The sequence below is a fragment of the Giraffa tippelskirchi genome, chromosome 2 (assembly GCF_054371585.1).
Source record: "Giraffa tippelskirchi isolate mGirTip1 chromosome 2, T2T-mGirTip1v1.2.pri, whole genome shotgun sequence".
NCBI lineage: Eukaryota > Metazoa > Chordata > Mammalia > Artiodactyla > Giraffidae > Giraffa > Giraffa tippelskirchi.
The window spans coordinates 61,078,083-61,097,457 of NC_137276.1; the positions used below are offsets into that span (position 1 = coordinate 61,078,083).

At 42.9% G+C, this 19,375-nt stretch overlaps 1 protein-coding gene and 1 long non-coding RNA gene across 20 annotated transcripts in view; one reads left to right on the forward strand and one right to left on the reverse strand.

The window, feature by feature from the left end:
• Window positions 1-19,375, reverse strand: part of LRMDA (leucine rich melanocyte differentiation associated) — a 1,316,989-nt gene that overhangs the window by 838,648 nt on the left and 458,966 nt on the right. The gene's annotated exons all lie outside the window — the stretch shown is intronic.
• LOC145536159 (uncharacterized) lies at window positions 11,528-13,764 on the forward strand. The gene is made up of 3 exons (XR_014075676.1): window positions 11,528-12,564; window positions 13,436-13,485; window positions 13,650-13,764. It is a non-coding gene; the product is annotated as an uncharacterized LOC145536159 (long non-coding RNA).

Here is a 19,375-nt window from a genome sequence, read left to right on the forward strand (position 1 = left end):
TTTTTCATTAATACATACTTTTATGTGAAGTTTTATCCTCATTTTGGGACTGAACTAGATGAATGGTAGTCAATAGCCTTCCACTCAGAACAAGCATTGTTATAGGACTTCATAAATAAGTACACTATTTTGCTATCATTATATATTTATAAATATGAATATTTCATGTATATATAAATACAATATTCAAGTGTAACATATGTACATATTATAGATGTGAATATTTATATATAAATACCTCTGCTGTTTCCCTTGCTCATAATTTCAAACATTGCGTTTTCTTAAATGTAAACCATCTGTAATTATTTGGTGAACAAAATCTGTCCATTCTAGGTCCTTTATCAAATAGAGGTACATAAATTACTACAGCAGAAATATACCCTGGATACTGCAAAATCCCAAAGGATTTTATTGAACTTCAAGGTAAAGTGGAAATACACCATGACCTAGGTGCAAAGGATCTTAAAGTTTTAGTTCCAATTCTTTTGCTAAATAACTGGATTACCAGGACACATTATTTAACCTCTCTGAGCCTTGGTTGCCCCTGAAAAATGACTAAGTTGAATCAGAGGATGGCCAGAGTCACCTTCAAGCTTTCATACTCTGATCAGCAGACAGAAAACAGCTTAATTAGCTCATCTGATTGCAGGATAATATTGAGGCCAAAGGAGCAAGTTAAATAGCCATGCAAAGCTAGATAGTTTTAAATAGAGAAAAACACTGTCACACAGGTTATAACTTAGCTTGGTTGACTGAAGGATGCAGCTCATTCAGTCCTTCTCAAATCAACAACACAGAGAATATGTGATGGTGGGAAGTCAGAAACAGCTTTCTACAACAATGTCATTAATATTTTAACATAACTACAACTACTGGGCTATAAGACCAGGTAATTCACCTGGCTTCTTTCCAGAGATGTGGTGAAAGACCTTATCTCCCTAGTGTGTCCTGAGCCAGTCCACGGTCCTACTGTGCATGACTAGAGTGCAGGGTACACTGTGTGTGATTCTGATGCAAGTCTGATGACATCCAAACTGGTCTGCATACAATTTAACAAGACAAGTCCAGTAATCACAGGCCTGGGTGTCAAATGACTGTGAAAGTCTCTGACTGCTTCTGTTCAGTTTCTGTACTATCTTGTCACAGACTGGTAGCCATTTACAGACCACTATCAACAAGTAAACACAGTCCCCTGGTTGTTACATTCTTATATGCAGAATAGATGTAAGTTCCAACTTAGAGGTGGAAGGAAAACAAAATTCAATACACTACAACCAAGTTTCTTATTTTCTTCTTTTTCCAGACCTATATTCTTCTCTCCTTACTTCCAGTTAACCTTGGAAGCCCAGCTACCAGTCTTCTATGTCTTATTTTTATGCATGCATCTATTCAACAAACATTTATTGACAGCCTCCATATGCCTGACAGTGTTCAAGCACTTGGAAACCAGTGGTGAATAACACAGATTTGGCCACTGCTCCGACAGACTTGGTGAGTTTCTTGAGAAGAAGTATGTCCTAGGTACATGTGCTTACAAATGTTCATTCCCTTAATGTAGAAATGGTATGTCTTACACAAAACTGGACATCACTTCCCCATACTCAGTCAAAACTTATTAAATATCAGATATTCATCAGATAATCTGGTAACTTTGGAAGTATCAAAAAGAACAAGACATGGTCCCTGTCCTCAAGGAGCTCACAGCTTAGACGACTCTTCCACAGGATCTTTCCAGTGGGTAAAGAATGCAAGCATCATCATAATTTCTATGTCCATAGGTTCTTTGAAGCTTCCTTTAATCACATGGATGGTGCACCAAAAGCTTCCAACTGGGCCTGCTTGCATACTCAGCAGTTGTTATAGAATATACTATGCTCATGCTGAAAGGGTCCACAGAGACCTTCTAACATTGCACTGATGAGATACCAGGACCTAGAAAGGTGAAGTCACTTACTCAAAGTCACCCAATCAGCAGATAAAAATAAGCCCTGAGAGCATTATGCCCAAAGCCGGGGGCAAGGTCCAGCTTTGGCTGGCACATTTGGGAAGGGGGCCTGTCAGGCATATCAACAACCCAGCTTCTGCAGGACTGCTTCATACAAGTACATGGAAGCAAGATGTGATGGTAACGCTGCTGGATGAGGAAGTTTGGTGATGCCCTAAGAAGCCTTGAGTAGGACAGCTATCCTTTCCAGGCCTTCTGACCTCATGACTTTCATGGTCTTAAAAGTCCCTGTCAGCTCTTAAGCTCTACTGTAGAAACACAGACTTTGGAACACTAGGTATCCTGACACTACTTTGGAAATCTAGGCAGCCTACTAGCAAAAAGCAGACTGCAAAGAGTAAGTGGGTGATAATCATGCCATTACAATCAGGCCTTGCATCAGTCTTTTAAACAGAGGTAGTCAGGTTCACATGATGATGAAATCTAAAGGCTTCTAACACTCTTAGCTCTAGGTTTAGCCACAAACCTATCGATGACCTCATCCTACCTAGTCCTAAGTCCTACCAGCTTCTGATCATCCACCTTGCCTGGACCACAGGACTTGTCACCTGGTGCTATTCTCCCACTAAGACTTAGACCCCTCCTTGTCTACAACTCATATTGCTCAGCCTCTAGTAGCCCTGAGGAAGTGACCCTTTTAGATCCTACCTAGAGCAAAGGATCCCACCTCAGCTTTAATCTCTCATGCATAACTTGGATTTGCTCAAATTATCCACAGTTCACATACTAACATTCACACACACACACACACACACACACACACACATACAGTCACCTGCCGTTCCAACCACCAGTGTAATAGTGGAAGAGAGCTTTCACTGAACTCTACAATGAAAGTTTCCATTGATTCAAAACCCACCTGCCCAAACCTAAGAGCTCTTCCAATCCAATAATATTGATCAATATTAGACCTACAAATGCTCATTCATGTCCTGTAAACTGAGATGAACCAGACTGTCAAGGTAGCTGAGAAAAAAATAAAAACTTGAAAGCAGCTTACGGAAGGTCAGAATTCCTCCTTAGGCCTTGCAATTTCACAACAAATGCCTCACAATGAATAGCTTGATAAGGACAGGGCTCTCCACACAGCGAGAATTTTTCTTTCATTTGGCAAGCAATGAAATCATTAAGGCCATATATCACCATTCCCACTAACAGAATCTCCTTGTGTCATCTCCTTCAGTGTGCATGCAAGCAGAAGACACATATCTATTGTCTCTTAGTTTTGGAAGTTGTAAATGTAGGGAAATTGTCATCATTAAACTGAATATAATGGTCCCCTCACCCCCTCCCCCTTTCATTTTCTCACTCGGCACCTCGGCTCTGCCTGACACACCCCTTATAAATGTCAACACAAAAGTATGTCCCGAAGACCAATGGGCACAAAATTCCGATTGCCAGCGAAAATCCATCATGTGATACCGAACATTCACTCCTGCAGCGAAAGGAAACGACAGTTGCCTTTGCCGTGCAAGGTTGAGAAGCTGCCCTCAAAGTGTCTCTGGTGGTATAAACAGGTTATGAAGATGGGTACAGACAAAGGCCACCACCCAACAGGCCACCAGACACCCTCACTTCCCAATTGTGCTATTGGGGAACACAGACAGCTCTAATTCAAGTCCGCTCTCCCTGCTCCCACATCTTAACCCTGAACCAGGAAACTCTTGCCAGGCCAAGATGAACCCCAGAAAATCCCCAGCCAGGGATATGGGAGGGTTCACCCCAGAAACCACTCCTACGGAGAAACAGAAAGGAATGGCAAGTGAGCTCTGCCCAGGGCAGCCGGGCTGGTTCACTGCAAAGAAGAAGGTGTAGCTTTGATGTCACCAGCAGGCAGCTTGAGAAGTCAAAGAGAAAGCTCTGAGCTACCAGCATGCTGAGCCAGCAGGGGAAGGAGGAGGCTTCCTGACCTGAGGAGTTCTACAGGAGGCCTTGCCATCCATGGGTTGTCAGGGGCTGTCATTAGGCCACAAGGACTGTTTGGCCTTGAGCATCCGTTATGTTATGTAAATTACGCTTTATGAAAGTGCAGCCTTGGTCCATAAAAACTTAACAATGCATTTGTCTTCATTTGAGCGGTCCCCAGCAGCCACAACCTCCCTTTACAGACCGCGTTAACGGGGCTTTTGCCACACGTCCCTGTCTTCCATGGCCACCGTCTGGAGAGCCTCAGGAGAAGGAAGGGGGTTGGCATACACTTAAGAAGACAAATGTGCCATTGTGGAGTTGGCATCAGGTGGCCCAAGCACACACGCAGGACAACGAAGCAGATGCGGCCGAACCCATCCCTCCTCCCCAGGCACTCTTTGTGAACATCACTTAGATGGCTGCAAAAGATAAAATTCAGTCTTGCATTCCTGAGAGCTGGATGTCACCTCTGATTCATCAGCAGGTATTTATTAAGTGCCTCCCACGTACATAATACATAGCAAAGACATACATCTCTCTCTCCTGACAAGCAGGTAACAGTGTCTAAGACACCCCATCTTGAGATGCCCAGAGCAAACCTTTAGGTGTTCTCTAGCTACTGCTTTCGGTTCTATGCCAATCATTTCCAAGAAGAAATCTCCAAGAAAAGAAAGTCAGTCTGAAATCTCCAGCTTCAAAATTTAATATAAGTCCCCAGAGTTGAAAAGGAAAGGAACTGGAATTGTTACTGTGAGAAGAGGAAGTTTGGCTTGGCACGGCCCTAATTATTATAATTATTAAATATTTTTCAAAGTCAAGTTCCTCCCCATAGACTATAAAACTCTCCATGGACTAACCCTCCCCACCTGTCCCAGGCCCAGTTCTGTCTCTCTCTCCCACCATCTCTCCAACAGCCACACCGGCCTCCTCTCAGTGCCTCACCATCACTCAGTTCCCTCCAGTCAAGATTCTTGTACTTGCTGCTCCCTCTGCCAACAGGGCTCTTCCCTTTTGTCTTTCTTGACTAACTCTACTCCTTCGGCATCCAAATGAGACATCACTTCACCAGGAAGTCTTCCCAAAGCTCCCTAAGTCAAAATTAGATCTCAACATGGCACCATGTTCTTTTTCCCAGTCCCAACTCCAGTTGTGATCTGATATTCTTTGTGTCAGTGTTTGTGTTTGTGTGATTTAGCTGGTTCCAAATAGGGAAAGGTGTACGTACATCAAGGCTGTATACTGTCACCCTGCTTATTTAACTTATATGCAGAATACATCATGCAAAATGCCAGGCTGGATGAAGCAAAGCTGGAATCAAGATTGCTGGGAGAAATATCAATAACTGCAGATATGCAGATGATATCACCTTTATGGCAGAAAGTGAAGAGGAACTAAAGAGCCTCTTGATGAAAGTGAAAGAGGAGAGTATAAAAGCAAGCTTAAAACTCAACATTCAAAAAACTAACATCATGGCATCCAGTCCCATCACTTCATGGCAAATAGATGGGGAAACAATGGAAACAGTGACAGCTTTATTTTCTTGGGCTCCAAAGTCACTGCAGATGGTGGCTGCAGCCATGAAATTAAAAGACACTTGCTCCCTGGAAGAAAAGCTATGACCAACCTAGACAGCATATTAAAAAGCAGAGATATTACTTTGCCGACAAAGGTCCATCTAGTCAAAGCTATGGTTTTTCCAGTAGTCATGTGTGGATGTGAGAGTTGGACCATAAAGAAAGCTGAGCATTGAAGAATTGATGCTCTTGAGCTGTGGTGTTGGAGAAGACTCTTGAGAGTCCCTTGGACTGCAAGGAGATCAAACCAGTCAATCCTAAAGGAAATCAGTCCTGAATACTCATTGGAAAGACTGATGTTGAAGATGTAGTACTCTGAGCACCTGATGTGAAGAACTGACTCATTGGAAAATACCCTGATGCTGGGAAAGAATGAAGGCAGGAGGAGAAATGGATGATAGAGGGTGAGATGGTTGGATGGCATGACCGACTCAATGGACATGAGTTTGAGCAAGCTTTGGGAGTTGGTGATGGACAGGTAAGCCTGGTATGCTGCAGTCCACGGGATCGCAAAGAGTTGGACACAACTGAGAGACTGAACTGAACTGAACTGATTATTTAGCCACCCTCACCTCCACAAGACTATAAGTTCCACGAGAGAGGCAGTCATGTTTACCTTTCCTAACCACCAAAGCACTGCTGCTGCTGCTGCTGCTAAGTCGCGTCAGTCGTGTCCGACTCTGTGCGACCTCATAGATGGCAGCCCACCAGGCTCCTCCGTCCCTGGGATTCTCCAGGCAAGAACACTGGAGTGGGTCGCCATTTCCTTGTCCAATGCACGAAAGTGAAAAGTGAAAGTGAAGTCGCTCAGTCGTGTCCGACTCTTTGCGACCCCATAGGCTGCAGCCTACCAGGCATCTCCGTCCATGGGGTTTCCCAGGCAAGAGTACTGGAGTGGGGTGCCATTGCCTCTAGCAGGCAGCTAAAGCAATGAGTGAATAAATGTACATATGCATACATACATACATATGTAACAGTTCTCCACGACTATGGAAAAAAATACCAAGAAAAGAACTAAACTCACATTCACTGGACAGGAAGAAGAAATGAATGATCATAACAGTGATGCAATCCTAGAAAAAAAAGCTACCAAGAGGAGCCAGGTAGTGGACCAGGTAAAAACACCTTTAAGAAAGGACCATGCAGAGATGTGTCAGGTGACCTTTCATGAGCCCTGCCATTCTTGTGTTTTCTGTCCTGTTCTGCCACGGTGGCCATATCCCATTTCCTGTCTGTATGCATTACTGCTTCAAGTGTAGGTTCAACCAACAGCTCTCATACCTACTCTTTGTTGTGCCTCTTGGCTCCCAAAAGGAACATGATTTTTTTTGTTTTCCAGGTAGCAGAAAGAAACTACAAGGAAGCACCAGTCTGGCAAATACTGGTTTCCTGGAAGTTGAGGACCAGAATGAGTTGGCTGTTCTGCACCAAAGCCGAAGAAAAGGTAAAATTCCCAATGAAAGGAAATACTTCCAAGGCTCCTCTCTCTCACCTACATATCAAAGGAGTTTCACTGAAGCATTGACCAGAACTTCCTGGAAAAGGAGTTTATCCCAGTTTGTTCACCTCACAAAGGAACTGTGTAAATCCTATTTGACCCCTGTTTTTCCAATCTAGTATATGAATTTAGCTAGCTTCGAAAATGTTTTAGGGCTTACACAGAAATTTGTAAAATGTCAGCGTGAAAATTTTAATTGAGTTATTAGCAATATCTCTTCTTTGAATGACCTTTTAGTACTCCTTATAACATATCACCTCCTTTTACTACCTTCTGGCTGACAGTTCCTAATATATTCTTTCTTCCTAGATGATATCATCTGTCCTTGGGTGGAATTAACTAAAGCACTCTACATTCAGAAGCTGACATTAATCCATAGCCCCAGATTTGTAACAGCTGCTGGTATAAACACTGTTTCCATACATTGAGTTTTAACAATGACTGGAAGAAATGCATACTATTCATTGGACACCAATGACAAGCAAACAAAAGAATCAGAGTGCCAAACGGCAATGATTAAAAAAAAAACAACTGCAACTGATTTAAATATATCTACTGCTCAAATCTAGCTTCATGGAATTTTTATATTTCTCTTAAGAATCACATGACCCACCTCCCAGAATATTGGAAATAAAAGCAAAAATAAACAAATGGGACCTAATTAAAATTAAAAGCTTTTGCACAACAAAGGAAACTATAAGCAAGGTGAAAAGACAGCCTTCAGAATGGGAGAAAATAATAGCAAACGAAGCAACAGACAAACAATTAATCTCAAAAATATACAAGCAACTTCTGCAGCTGAATTCCAGAAAAATAAACGACCCAATCAAAAAATGGGCCAAAGAACTAAACAGACATTTCTCCAAAGAAGAAATACAGATGGCTAACAAACACATGAAAAGATGCTCAACATCACTCATTATTAGAGAAATGCAAATCAAAACCACAATGAGGTATCATTTCACACCAGTCAGAATGGCTGCTATCCAAAAGTCTACAAGCAAGAAATGCTGGAGAGGGTGTGGAGAAAAGGGAACCCTCTTACACTGTTGGTGGGAATGCAAACTAGTACAGCCACTATGGAGAACAGTGTGGAGATTCCTTAAAAAACTGGGAATAGAACTGCCATATGACCCAGCAATCCCACTGCTGGGCATATACACCGAGGAAACCAGAATTGAAAGAGACGCGTGTACCCCAATGTTCATCGCAGCACTGTTTACAATAGCCAGGACATGGAAGCAACCTAGATGTCCATCAGCAGATGAATGGATAAGGAAGCTGTGGTACATATACACAATGGAATATTACTCAGCCATTAAAAAAAAAAATACATTTGAATCGGTTCTACTGAGATGGATGAAACTGGAGCCCATTATACAGAGTGAAGTAAGCCAGAAAGAAAAACAACAATACAGTATACTAATGCATATATATGGAATTTGAAAGATGGTAACGATAACCCTATATGCGAGACAGAATAAGAGACACAGATGCATGGAACAATTTTATGGACTCTGAGGGAGAAGGTGAGGGTGGGACGTTCTGGGAGAATAGCATTGAAACATGTATATTATCACATGTGAAACAGAACACCATTCCATGTTTGATGCATGAGACAAGGGCTCAGGGCCGGGGCAATGGGATGACCCAGAGGGATGGGATGGGGAGGGAGGTGGGTGGGGGGTCCAGGAAGGGGAACACATGTAAACCCATGGCTGATTCATGTCAACGTATGGCAAAAACTATTACAATATTGTAAAGTAATTAGCCCCCAACTAAAATAAATAAATTTATAAAAAAAAATCACATGTGTAAAAAAAGCTAATCAAAATAGGAAATTATAAGGAAGAATGGCAAATAAGTTGCTTGTTCAAGTAACTTTCTGATACTCAACAAAGGAAATACAGAAAATACAGTCCCATATTCTTGGTAACCCAGACATTTTGCATCATTCCAAGAACTGGAAAAAGTAAATCAGCATGGCATGTGGATACAGAAAGGTATATTCAGAGTTGAGAATCACCAAACAGGGAAAAGATAAATAAAAGCCTTCCCCCACAAAATTCCCAACCCCAGTGGTTTCTCATAACAACCTCAAGGCACCCAAACATCACGTCCTGGTGTGAAAATGACCAACACAGGGGCAGGAGGCTCCAAATTTCCTGTGCCTCCCCCTGATCTCCTCCCCTAGACTTCATGTCCAGTTGCAAACAAACTTGTATACATCAGCGTAGCAACAAGCAGTGACATCCATAGGGACCTCAGCAGCATTTTCCATCAGCACAACTGTGTTATTTAGAATCTGAGGCAGTAATGACCATCATGAATGCCAGACTGCTGATATAAGTCCCAGAGCCTGAGGGAGCTGATAATTAAAGTATGGCTACCCTCATTGTATGATACCAGGAACCCAGTAGCAGGAAGAGGGAATTTCCAAGGGTAAACGAAACTGCAAGTGGGGCTAGTAGAAGCAAAGTGGGGGTCCCCTCTCTGGCGCCTCACCCCTGTGGTCCCTAAACTCTGAACTCTCTGACTCCATGAGGAAATGCCAATCCCCTCCTCAGACCATCTGCCACCCCATGACCCACGTCATGAGACAGCTGCTGCCACTGCATTAGGATACTCTGATGGGTTGGTGATCAGGTCACACCCCTGAGGGCAAGGAAAACAGGGTTCACTTGCACAGTGAGGTTACCCCTGTCAGTAGTCACCTGGGGAACAGGTGTATCTCCAAATGAGAAGCAACAGCCAAGAGGACTGACTTAGGTGGGTGGGAGAGAAATATCACTGCCCTTGGCCTGGATCTGGAAGCCCCAGTGTTTACAAGGATTCTCCTCCTGCTATGAACTAAAGAAAGCATCCATCACATGAGAACAAAATCCAAGAGGGGGCCCCTGATGGACTGAAACAAACCTGACCATGCCCAGAGCCCTGGGAGGCAGCTGGCCAGGTCAGAATCAGAACCCTGGGCTCTGTAAGCCAGACCAGCTCAACTCCTGGTACATTCTTGATATCCCTCTGTCATCCCTGAAAACTGGCCCAGTCTGTTTCATTTGTGTTAAGACAGAGTGAGAAAAAAACTTATGTTGGGGACCAATGTGGATGCATCAAACATAGGAAAACTGGGGCCAGAGAATCGTCAGCCACTCCCCTTCAAGAGGATCCTATTAACAGCAGAAGGTTCTAAGTTTTGCTTTTTACTGAGTAAGAAAGCATTTCCTTATACTATTTCTGAGTATTCAAAGCTTATCTATCATATTATCCTCTAAGCTACTTTGCCTGTTAGATTAATCCAAATCCAGGTAATAGGTGTAATTGTATATGCTAAGTAATATATTTAATGGACTTATTTATCTACTTAATTTAGTGGTCATTTAGCATGAGCCCAGCACTGCATCAAATGTAGGACGTTTAAGTACAAATAGCAAACAGTCCACACCCTCTTTGAAAGTCCATACTAACCAGGAAACAGCCTAGAGATAGAACTTTACCTTAAGAGGATAACTCCATTGATGGGAATTTGAGGGTTTATGTCTTCCCTGGTGGGGGAAGCATTTTCATTCAGGGGGATGCTTTGGAGGATCTGAAATCACAGCAAGAAAGCAGATGCCTCCTCTGCTCAGGCACGATGCCAACACCCTATGTAAGACTCCATGTTTCAGGAAATGCAGGAGATGCATTCAAGAGGAGCAGGAAAGCTGTTAACAAGAAAAGCAATTTCCCTCAGGGAGGACGGAGGATGCTGAACCCAGCAGGTAAAGAGTTCCACCAATCCTGGCCCTGGATAATGGAAGGCTGAGATTATGGTCAGGAATCTGACCCTCCAGATAACCACCACTCTTTCACCCCAGAAACACATGATCTGTAAAGTGAACCCTGGCAGTTACAACACACATTGCATTATCTAATGAGACTGGGGCTGGTGGATGGTCAAATAACTGATAACGGCTTGCAAGAGCTTTAGGTAAATGGAGACCAGATACTGAATAAATACTCAAGGTTATAGCCATGTCCACCTGCATATGCACTCACAGGTATGCCACATGGACAGCCTTGTGTCCTTCAGCTCCCTAGTTGAATTAACAGGAAAGATGAAAGTCAAAATGTGAGTTGAGCAGCTTTGCTTTCTTCCATTCATCCCAGTGAGTGAAGTGGGAGAACTAATCTTCCATCATTTATCCTTTATCATTATTACATATTGTTATATATTTTACAACTCTCGACTTGCTGGGTTGTTTTGGTCATCTGACAGTACCATTAAAAAGTTCTGCCAATATTTTACAGTGTAGTATGACAGAAGGAGCATTAAATTATGGAGACAAAAGCACCTGGGTTTCTTTGAAGTTTAACTATATTTCTATTAGCAGTGTGACCTTAGACAAGTCCCTAAAACTCTTCGGCCTCAGTTTCCTCATCTATAAGGTAGGGTCACTACTACTTCATGTTGGACCAAAATCAGTGCTGTTATGAGGTCATCTGACATAATAGAGAAGAATGGGTTTTGTGAATATAACTCATCCTTTCAATGACCTTCTGCCTCATTTTAAAACCCTATCCCGTGTAATTTTCAGGTGTCTTGATAACTTGACCTTTTTCTTTTTTTTCTGAGAATGTTTGTGATGGAATTGTTCAGTTTAGTCACTCAGTCGTGTCCAACTCTGCAACCCCATGGACTGCAGCACGCTAGGCCTCCCTGCCCATCACCAACTCTCAGAGTTTACTCAAATTCATGTCCACTGAGTTGGTGATGCCATCCAACCATCTCATCCTCTGTCATCCCCTTCTTCTCCCGCCTTCAATCTTTCCCAGCACCAGGGTCTTTTCCAATGAGTCAGTTCTTTACATCAGGTGGCCAAAGTATTGGAGTTTCAGCTTCAGCATCAGTCCTTTCAATGAATATTCAGGACAATTTCCTTTAGGATGGACTGGTTGGATCTCCTTGCTGTCCAAGGGACTCTCCAGAGTCTTATCCAACACATTTCAAAAGCATCAATTCTTCAGCTCTCAGCTTTCTTTATAGTCCAACTCTCACATCCATATATGACTACTGGAAAAACCATAGCTCTGACTAGACAGACCTTTGTTGGCAAAGTAACGTAACAGATGGAACTGCAGCATTTCCTTTCAGCTTTTTTACCTTTCAGAACCCAGGCTTATGAGATCACACCAATCCTTCTGAGATGTTTCTAGTGAACATGTGATTGTCTCCTCTAACGCTTTTTGGCTATACTTGAGCTTGAACCCCTTCTTCCCTCCTTTATTTCACTGATTCTTTCTTATTAATCAGATTAATTCATTCACACATTCCCTTCTCTGAAGCACCTCGCCATCTCTGGAGGCTTATTGGGGGTCAGAGGGAGATGGTGAGCATGGGGATACAGGAGAGTTCTCAGGAGAAGATGCAAATAGGTCTCTATAACACTTCTACCAATTTCACCAACTGACAAAGGGACAAGAAAGGGGTGTTTTGTTCTGACCATGAACATACCACTTGGTCTTTCAACCCCTTCCTGCGACTTGCCTCTCTCATGCTCCCAAAGTCAGATGTGATGCTACATGAAGACAGAAAAATCATGGTGAGTTACAGTTCTGCCACTTCTCCTTGATGTTACTCCCTGCTGATGACATGAGCTGGAAGAATGCCAGAGATCAGACAGAAAACTCACCAAAATGATCATAAGGCCACTTAGAAATATATGAGCATGATCAACACACTAAATAATAATTACTCACATTTGTATTCCCTGCCAATTGTCATACACAGGGTATAAATGTGACCTGCTCCAAATGAATCATCTGGTTTTAAATGCCTGAGAGTCATCCTCCTATGATTCTGACAAAATAACCCACATAGCTCATACCTTGGGCTTATAACAAAGACACTGCTGTGAATTGAAACCCCAAAGAACAAAGCCAGTTGAATTTTTTAAACATTTACTCCAAACTTTTCATTATAGGTTATATTCTTCTCAAATATTTCATCAAGTCTTTTCTCTACTCTCTGGGTTAAATCTCAATCACTAAAAGGAATGATTTGAAGGCAATAATGTAGAAACAAAAGGGGAGATTAAATACAAATTAAGCTTTCATTTGTACTGTTTTTCCAGACTGAATTAAAGTGATTGAGCTAACTTTGGTGGAAAGTAAATTTTACAGCTGTTGGAAATGATAGAATGTAAATTGGATTATACTATTTAAATATTTTACAAATAATTGAAATGGCATTCTTGTAAGTTATGTCCCAATATTCATGTTCAAACATAGTAGATCACGCTGACTGGCTCTGGATATATATCTTTCCCAATGCTTTAAATTTCTTCCATTATCAGAAATTCATACAAAGACAGGTCGGGGGGCACAGGTTAATATGATGGGAATGAAATGGCATGATGGTATGATTTAACCTATTCAAATTAACTCATTACAACAGATATATATCTATTGCAGGACATTGAGCAAGCTACTGGAAACAATAAGGAATTGGCCTTGCCCTGAAGGTGCTTACCATCTCCTAGAAAGAAGGGAAAGCGAAAAGTGAATGTGTTAGTTGCTCAGTTGTGTCTGAATCTTTGAGATCCCATGGACTGTAGCCTGCCAGCCTCCTCTGTTCATGGGATTCTCCAGGTAAGAATACTAAAGTGGGTTCCATTTCCTTCTCCAGGGGATTTTCCTGACCCAGGGATCGAAATCCCATCTCCCACATTGCAGGCTGATCCTTTACCATCTGAGACACCAGAGAAGCATCAAGCCAAATAAAACTGTGTTATTTTTAAAAAGCATCATCCAAATGTGTAACATACAGGAAGTGAGAGGTGGGTAAAGGGGGCAGGTTGGGGAAGAATTTATAAAAAATCGAGGACATTTAAGATGAGTTTTGAAGGATGGATAAAATGTCCATAGGTAAACACTGCAGGAAGCATGTTTAAGGAGCAAAAAAGGAATAAATAGCCTCATTTCATGGGCATAGGAAAACATGGGACATATTTAGAAAACTGAGAATAGAACCAAACAAAAGGAGCCAGCATGCCTGGAAAAGTTGGGAGATATTTTCTCATTCAACCAACTTGTATTGATTATCCATCTACCCATAAGATCTATTGGGAAATGTAAAGAAAAATAAAGCAAAGTCACTTCCCTTGAGGAATTTTCATTTTAGCAGTGAAAACTTGTAAATAAATTAAAAAACAAAGTAGAAAGCAAAAAGCACCATACAGGGGTATAGACATAGGGTTTTGTAAATTTAGTAGCAGTAAAGGTCACAACCATGCAGCAAGGAGAAGAGCCATGAAGGATGGACATGTGAGGATGAAGACATCCCTTCATTCACTAAAAATACAGATTGACAAGTAGTTTCCTCATGTATTAGATACTGAGCAAAATAATGCAAGCAAAGATGAACAACACAGAGTCCCTTGTCTTAAGGAACTCAGCTTGACTGGAACAAAGGCTGAAGGTAAAAAAGGAAAGAAAGCACTGGGAAGACAGGCTGGTAGCCAACCTGCCAGCCTAGCATTTCAGAAAACAAATTTTCTTACATGAGGAGGCCTCTGAAGCCACTGAGGATGTCTGTTCAGCAGCTTCTAGAAGACTGTTCTGTGTCTCAGCTCAAATCCCTCTGAAAGCAGAGTCTGTAATGAGCACGTGGGTACAGGGAGCTTATTTGGAAGGTGATCGCAGAAAGCAGGAGAAAGAGCATGGAAAAGGAAAATCCACTATCAGGGTGCATTGTCAAGGTCACTGTTCCCAGCAATGGGGCATGATCCCATTTCCAGAACACCTAAGGACCACAAAGAATCCCTCCCAGAACTGCCTGTATGATGGACAGAAGGCTGGGCAGTTAGCCATCAGCTTCAGTTCCCCATTGGTTGAGGGCTGTCCAGGATGAGGGCACTGGCTTCCTTGTACTTTCAGGCTGAGCTTAGCTTATGCACAAAGTCACATGGCTCTGGAGAAGATCCTAGCATAGGCAAGTAGAAAGACTGATGGAGTAACTTGAGGTGAGGCACTGCCAGCAAGAGTTTGAATACACATCAGTTCAGTTCAGTCGCTCAGTCATGTCCAACTCTTTCTGACCCCATGGACTCCAGCATGCCAGGCTTCCCTGTCCATCACCAAATCCTGGAGCTTGCTCAAACTCATGTTCATTGAGTCGGTCATGCCATCCAACCATCTCATCCTCTGTCGGCTCCTTCTCCTCCGGCCTTCAATCCTTCCCAACATCAGGGTCTTTTCCAATGAGTCAGTTCTTTACATCAGGTGGCTAAAGTATTGGAGCTTCAGCTTCAGCATCATTCCTTCCAATGAGTATTCAGGACTGATTTCCTTTAGGGTTGACTGGTTTGATCTCCTTGCAGTCTAAGGGACTCTCAAGAATCTTCTCCAACACCACAGTTCAAAAGCATCAATTCTTCGGCACTCAGCCTTCTTTATGATCCAAATCTCACATCCATACATGACTATTTCATGGTCCAAATCTCACATCCACACATGACTACTGGAAAAACCATAGTTTTGACTAGACAAACCTGTGTTGGCAAAGTAATATCTCTGCTTTTTAAATATACTGTCTAGGTTTGTCATAGCTTCTCTTCCAAGGAGCAAGTGTCTTTTAATTTCATGGCTGCAGTCACCACCTGCAGTGATTTTGGAGCCCAAAATAAAGTCTGTCACTGTTTCCATTGTTTCCCCATCTATTTGTCATGAAGTGGTGGAACCAGATGCCATGATCTTATTTGTGTGTGTGTTGAATTTTAAGCCACCTTTTTCACTCTTCTCTTTCACTTTCATAAAGAAGCTCTTTAGATTCTCTTTGCCTTCTGCCATAAGGGTGGTGCCATCTACATATCTGAGGTTATTGGTATTTCTTCTGGCAAGCTTGATCTCACTTTGTGCTTCATCCAGCTTCATGGAACTGTGCAGTGCAGCTGTGACTGAAACCAGAGGTGAACTGAGGGGATGTGACGGGGGCCTCAAAAACGTCTGCTGGAATCAGGCAGCAGTCTGCATGCAGTGCAGTGTGGAAGGAAAAGACTCAAGAAAAACAATCACTGTCTAGCCTGGGAAAGAGAAAGATAATGGGAAACTGAACAAGAGGAGAGTGAAAAAGTTGGCTTAAAGCTCAACATTCAGAAAACTAAGATCATGGCCTCTGATCCCATCAATTCATGGGAAATAGATGGGGAAACAATGGAAACAGTGAGAGACTTTATTTTTGGGGGCTCCAAAATCACTGCAGATGGTGACTGCAGCCATGAAATTAAAAGACACTTACTCCTTGGAAGGAAAGTTATGACCAATCTAGATAGCATATTAAAAAGTAGAGCCATTACTTTGCCAACAAAGGTCCATCTAGTCAAGGGTATGGTTTTTCCAGTAGTCATGTATGGATGTGAGAGTTGGACTATAAAGAAAGCTGAGCGCCGAAGAATTGATGCTTTTGAACTGTGGTGTTGGAGAAGACTCTTGAGAGTCCCTTGGACTACAAGGAGATCCAACCAGTCCAGCCTAAAGGAGATCAGTCCTGGGTGTTCATTGGAAGGTCTGATGTTGAAGCTGAAACACCAATACTTTGGCCACCTGATGCGAAGAGCTGACTCGTTGGAAAAGACCCTGATGCTGGGAAACATTGAGGGCAGGAGGAGAAGGGGACGACAGAGGATGAGATGGTAGGATGGCATCACCAACTCAATGGACATGAGTTTGGGTAGGTTCCGGGAGTTGGTGTTGGACAGGGAGGCCTGGCAAGCTGCAGGTCATGGGGTCGCAAAGAGTTGGGCATGACTGAGTGACTGAACTGAACTGAACTGAACTGAACAAGATGGTGGGACTGGAGAAGAGAAGATGGATGTTGAAATCATCACCAAGGATTAAGCAACTAATGAACTGTGTGGAGCTAAGGAGATATATCACAGATAACTAAGATTCTAAACCTCCATGACTGAGAAAAAATGGTGTCATGAACAGAAGGCTAAGAAACATGAAAAAGCAGCTAAGAGAAGATGATGCCCAGGAGAAAGATGGAAATACAAGACTACAGTTTGGGAGACAGTTAACTGGAAATTATCAGCATAGAGACAGTAGCTGAACTCACAGTTTTACTAAGAGATTTGTATAAGAAAGAAAAAAAAAAAAAGTAATGGTTAGAAACTAAAGAAATGTGTGCCATTAATGAATAGAAAAGAAAGACAGATGATAAAACAGGAGAAATCACAGTGTCAAAGTAAATAGAGAACGGAGAATTTCAGGAGTGAGAGTCTGGACAACAAGGTGGAATAGAACAGAGAGGATGGATAATAAAGACCAAGAAGCACCCACTGAGTGAGGTGACTGAGAATCAGAGAAGAGCTTCAGGGACATGTCCCAGACCTCCACCAGGCTACCTGGTGACGAAGGTCTAAAGAATAAGGAAGAGGGAGTCAGTCTTTTTCCATGAGGGTTCCTCATATCAATCACAGAATGTGCTTCCTGTGACAACTTTCTCAATTCTTCCATGGGTGGTACACATCTAAGACATTCCTAAATACATAGAAGTTACTATCAAAGCCTTAGGACACGAGTCAGCAAACTTACTCTATAAAAAGGCATATGGCCTCTTGAAACTACTAGACTCTGCCTTTGTAGCACCAAAACAGCAATAACCAAGAAGACTGGGTGTGGCTATGCAACCATAAAACTTTATTTACAGACACTGAAATTTGGGTTTCATATATCTGCATGTGTCAATAATTGTTCTTTTAAAAATTATTTCAAGCTTTAAAAACATGTAAGAACTATATTTTTAGTTCATGAGCCCAACAAAAACAGATGATGGACAAGATTTGGTTTTCAGGTGATAGTGTTTCCCCACCTTAGGACATCAGAACATAGTTACCACCTGAGCCCCAGGTAAGAAATGCTGGTAGATACCTCAAATAATGAAGAGGTAATAAGAGAGGAGGAGGTGACAGCATCAGGGTGAATTAGGATCAATAATTTATCAAAGAGTAGATAAAATATATGCATAGTGACAGAGGTCAGGGGGAAATTCTCTTTGGAGAGGGAAAATTGAAGACACTTGAAAAAGTGGAAGAAACTGGTGGCTCAGAGTCCTAGATGAGGAAGAAAGAGACAGGATGCAGGAAGAGCCTGGCAATGGAAAGGCAGATGGGTTCCTCTGAGATGCAAGGTGAGGAGGGAAGAGCACCTGGACCCAGACAGTGGAGGATCAGGAATGCCAACCTAAAGAGGTCACACTCCATCAGATGAGTAGTGAGCAGCTACCAAAGGTGTTTAGGTGATCGGTGATGCACTGGGTCTCCCCACCAGACTCAATAAAAAAGCAGATACTCTGAGTATGCATATTTATAACATGCAGGTCTGACCAGAAGAGAAGTGAAAACATGTAATAATGGACTCTCTCATCTTCAAAATCCTACCACCCCTCCCCTCACTGATGCATTCTGGGAAGGAAAGATAAGACAAGCAGACAAGATACATTCAAAAACAGCTAGTTCGGAGAGAACAAGGTGGTGGAGGAGTAGGTGGATGTGGAGTACATCTCTCTCCTCGGATACATCAAGAATACACCTTCAGACACATAAGTGCATGCAGAACACCAGCTGAGAGCAGACAGGAGTACCTGACCAGTGGAAAAGAATATATAGAACCACACATAACTCCATACGATGAAGGGACTAGGGGGAAAAACAGCAGTGTGAGTAGGACTGGACCTGCCCTTGGGGATGGGGGAACGGAAGCAGGGGTCCGATCCCCACATCCGGGCAACTGTCTGAGTCAGGGAGAAACATTTAAGGCTGAGCATGAAACAGCTAATCTGTGGCAGCCTAAATGGAAGGAGAATCAGACAGTCCTTGCTGCAGCCATACATACCCCGGACAGAAACACTGGTCCCTTGGAAGACGCATACGCTGGGAGCTGGAGTTTAGGCATTGTGGAGCAATCCCAAGGTGAGGGCTGCTGTTGACTGCGGAGAGATGGATTGAGGGCATGTGAGGGAGGAGACTGTGTGGGGAAATGCCTGTGGAGAAAAGCCGGGCAGCCATGGAAGCAAGGCAATACTGCTGAGTCACACGGAGGGGGTGGAGCCGTCACCATGGCTTCTCTCTCCCCACATGCCAGCATCTGCAGCTGAACAGTAGAGGTGCTGGCCCATCAAATGCCTGACACACTGAACTACAGAGTAGGACCCCAGCCAGGAGGGCCCATCTATGTGCCTGATGCACCAAAGAACAGAGAAGGACCCCAGGCAAGGGAGCCCTCTAACTGCTTTAATGGGTGGAGCTACGGAGAAAGACTGGCCAAAGAGGCCTTCTGATCGCCAGCTACAAGAGGCTTGAAAAAAGACACTGATAGGGCCATAACTCCTACGGCAGAGGCAGTCCATGTCCC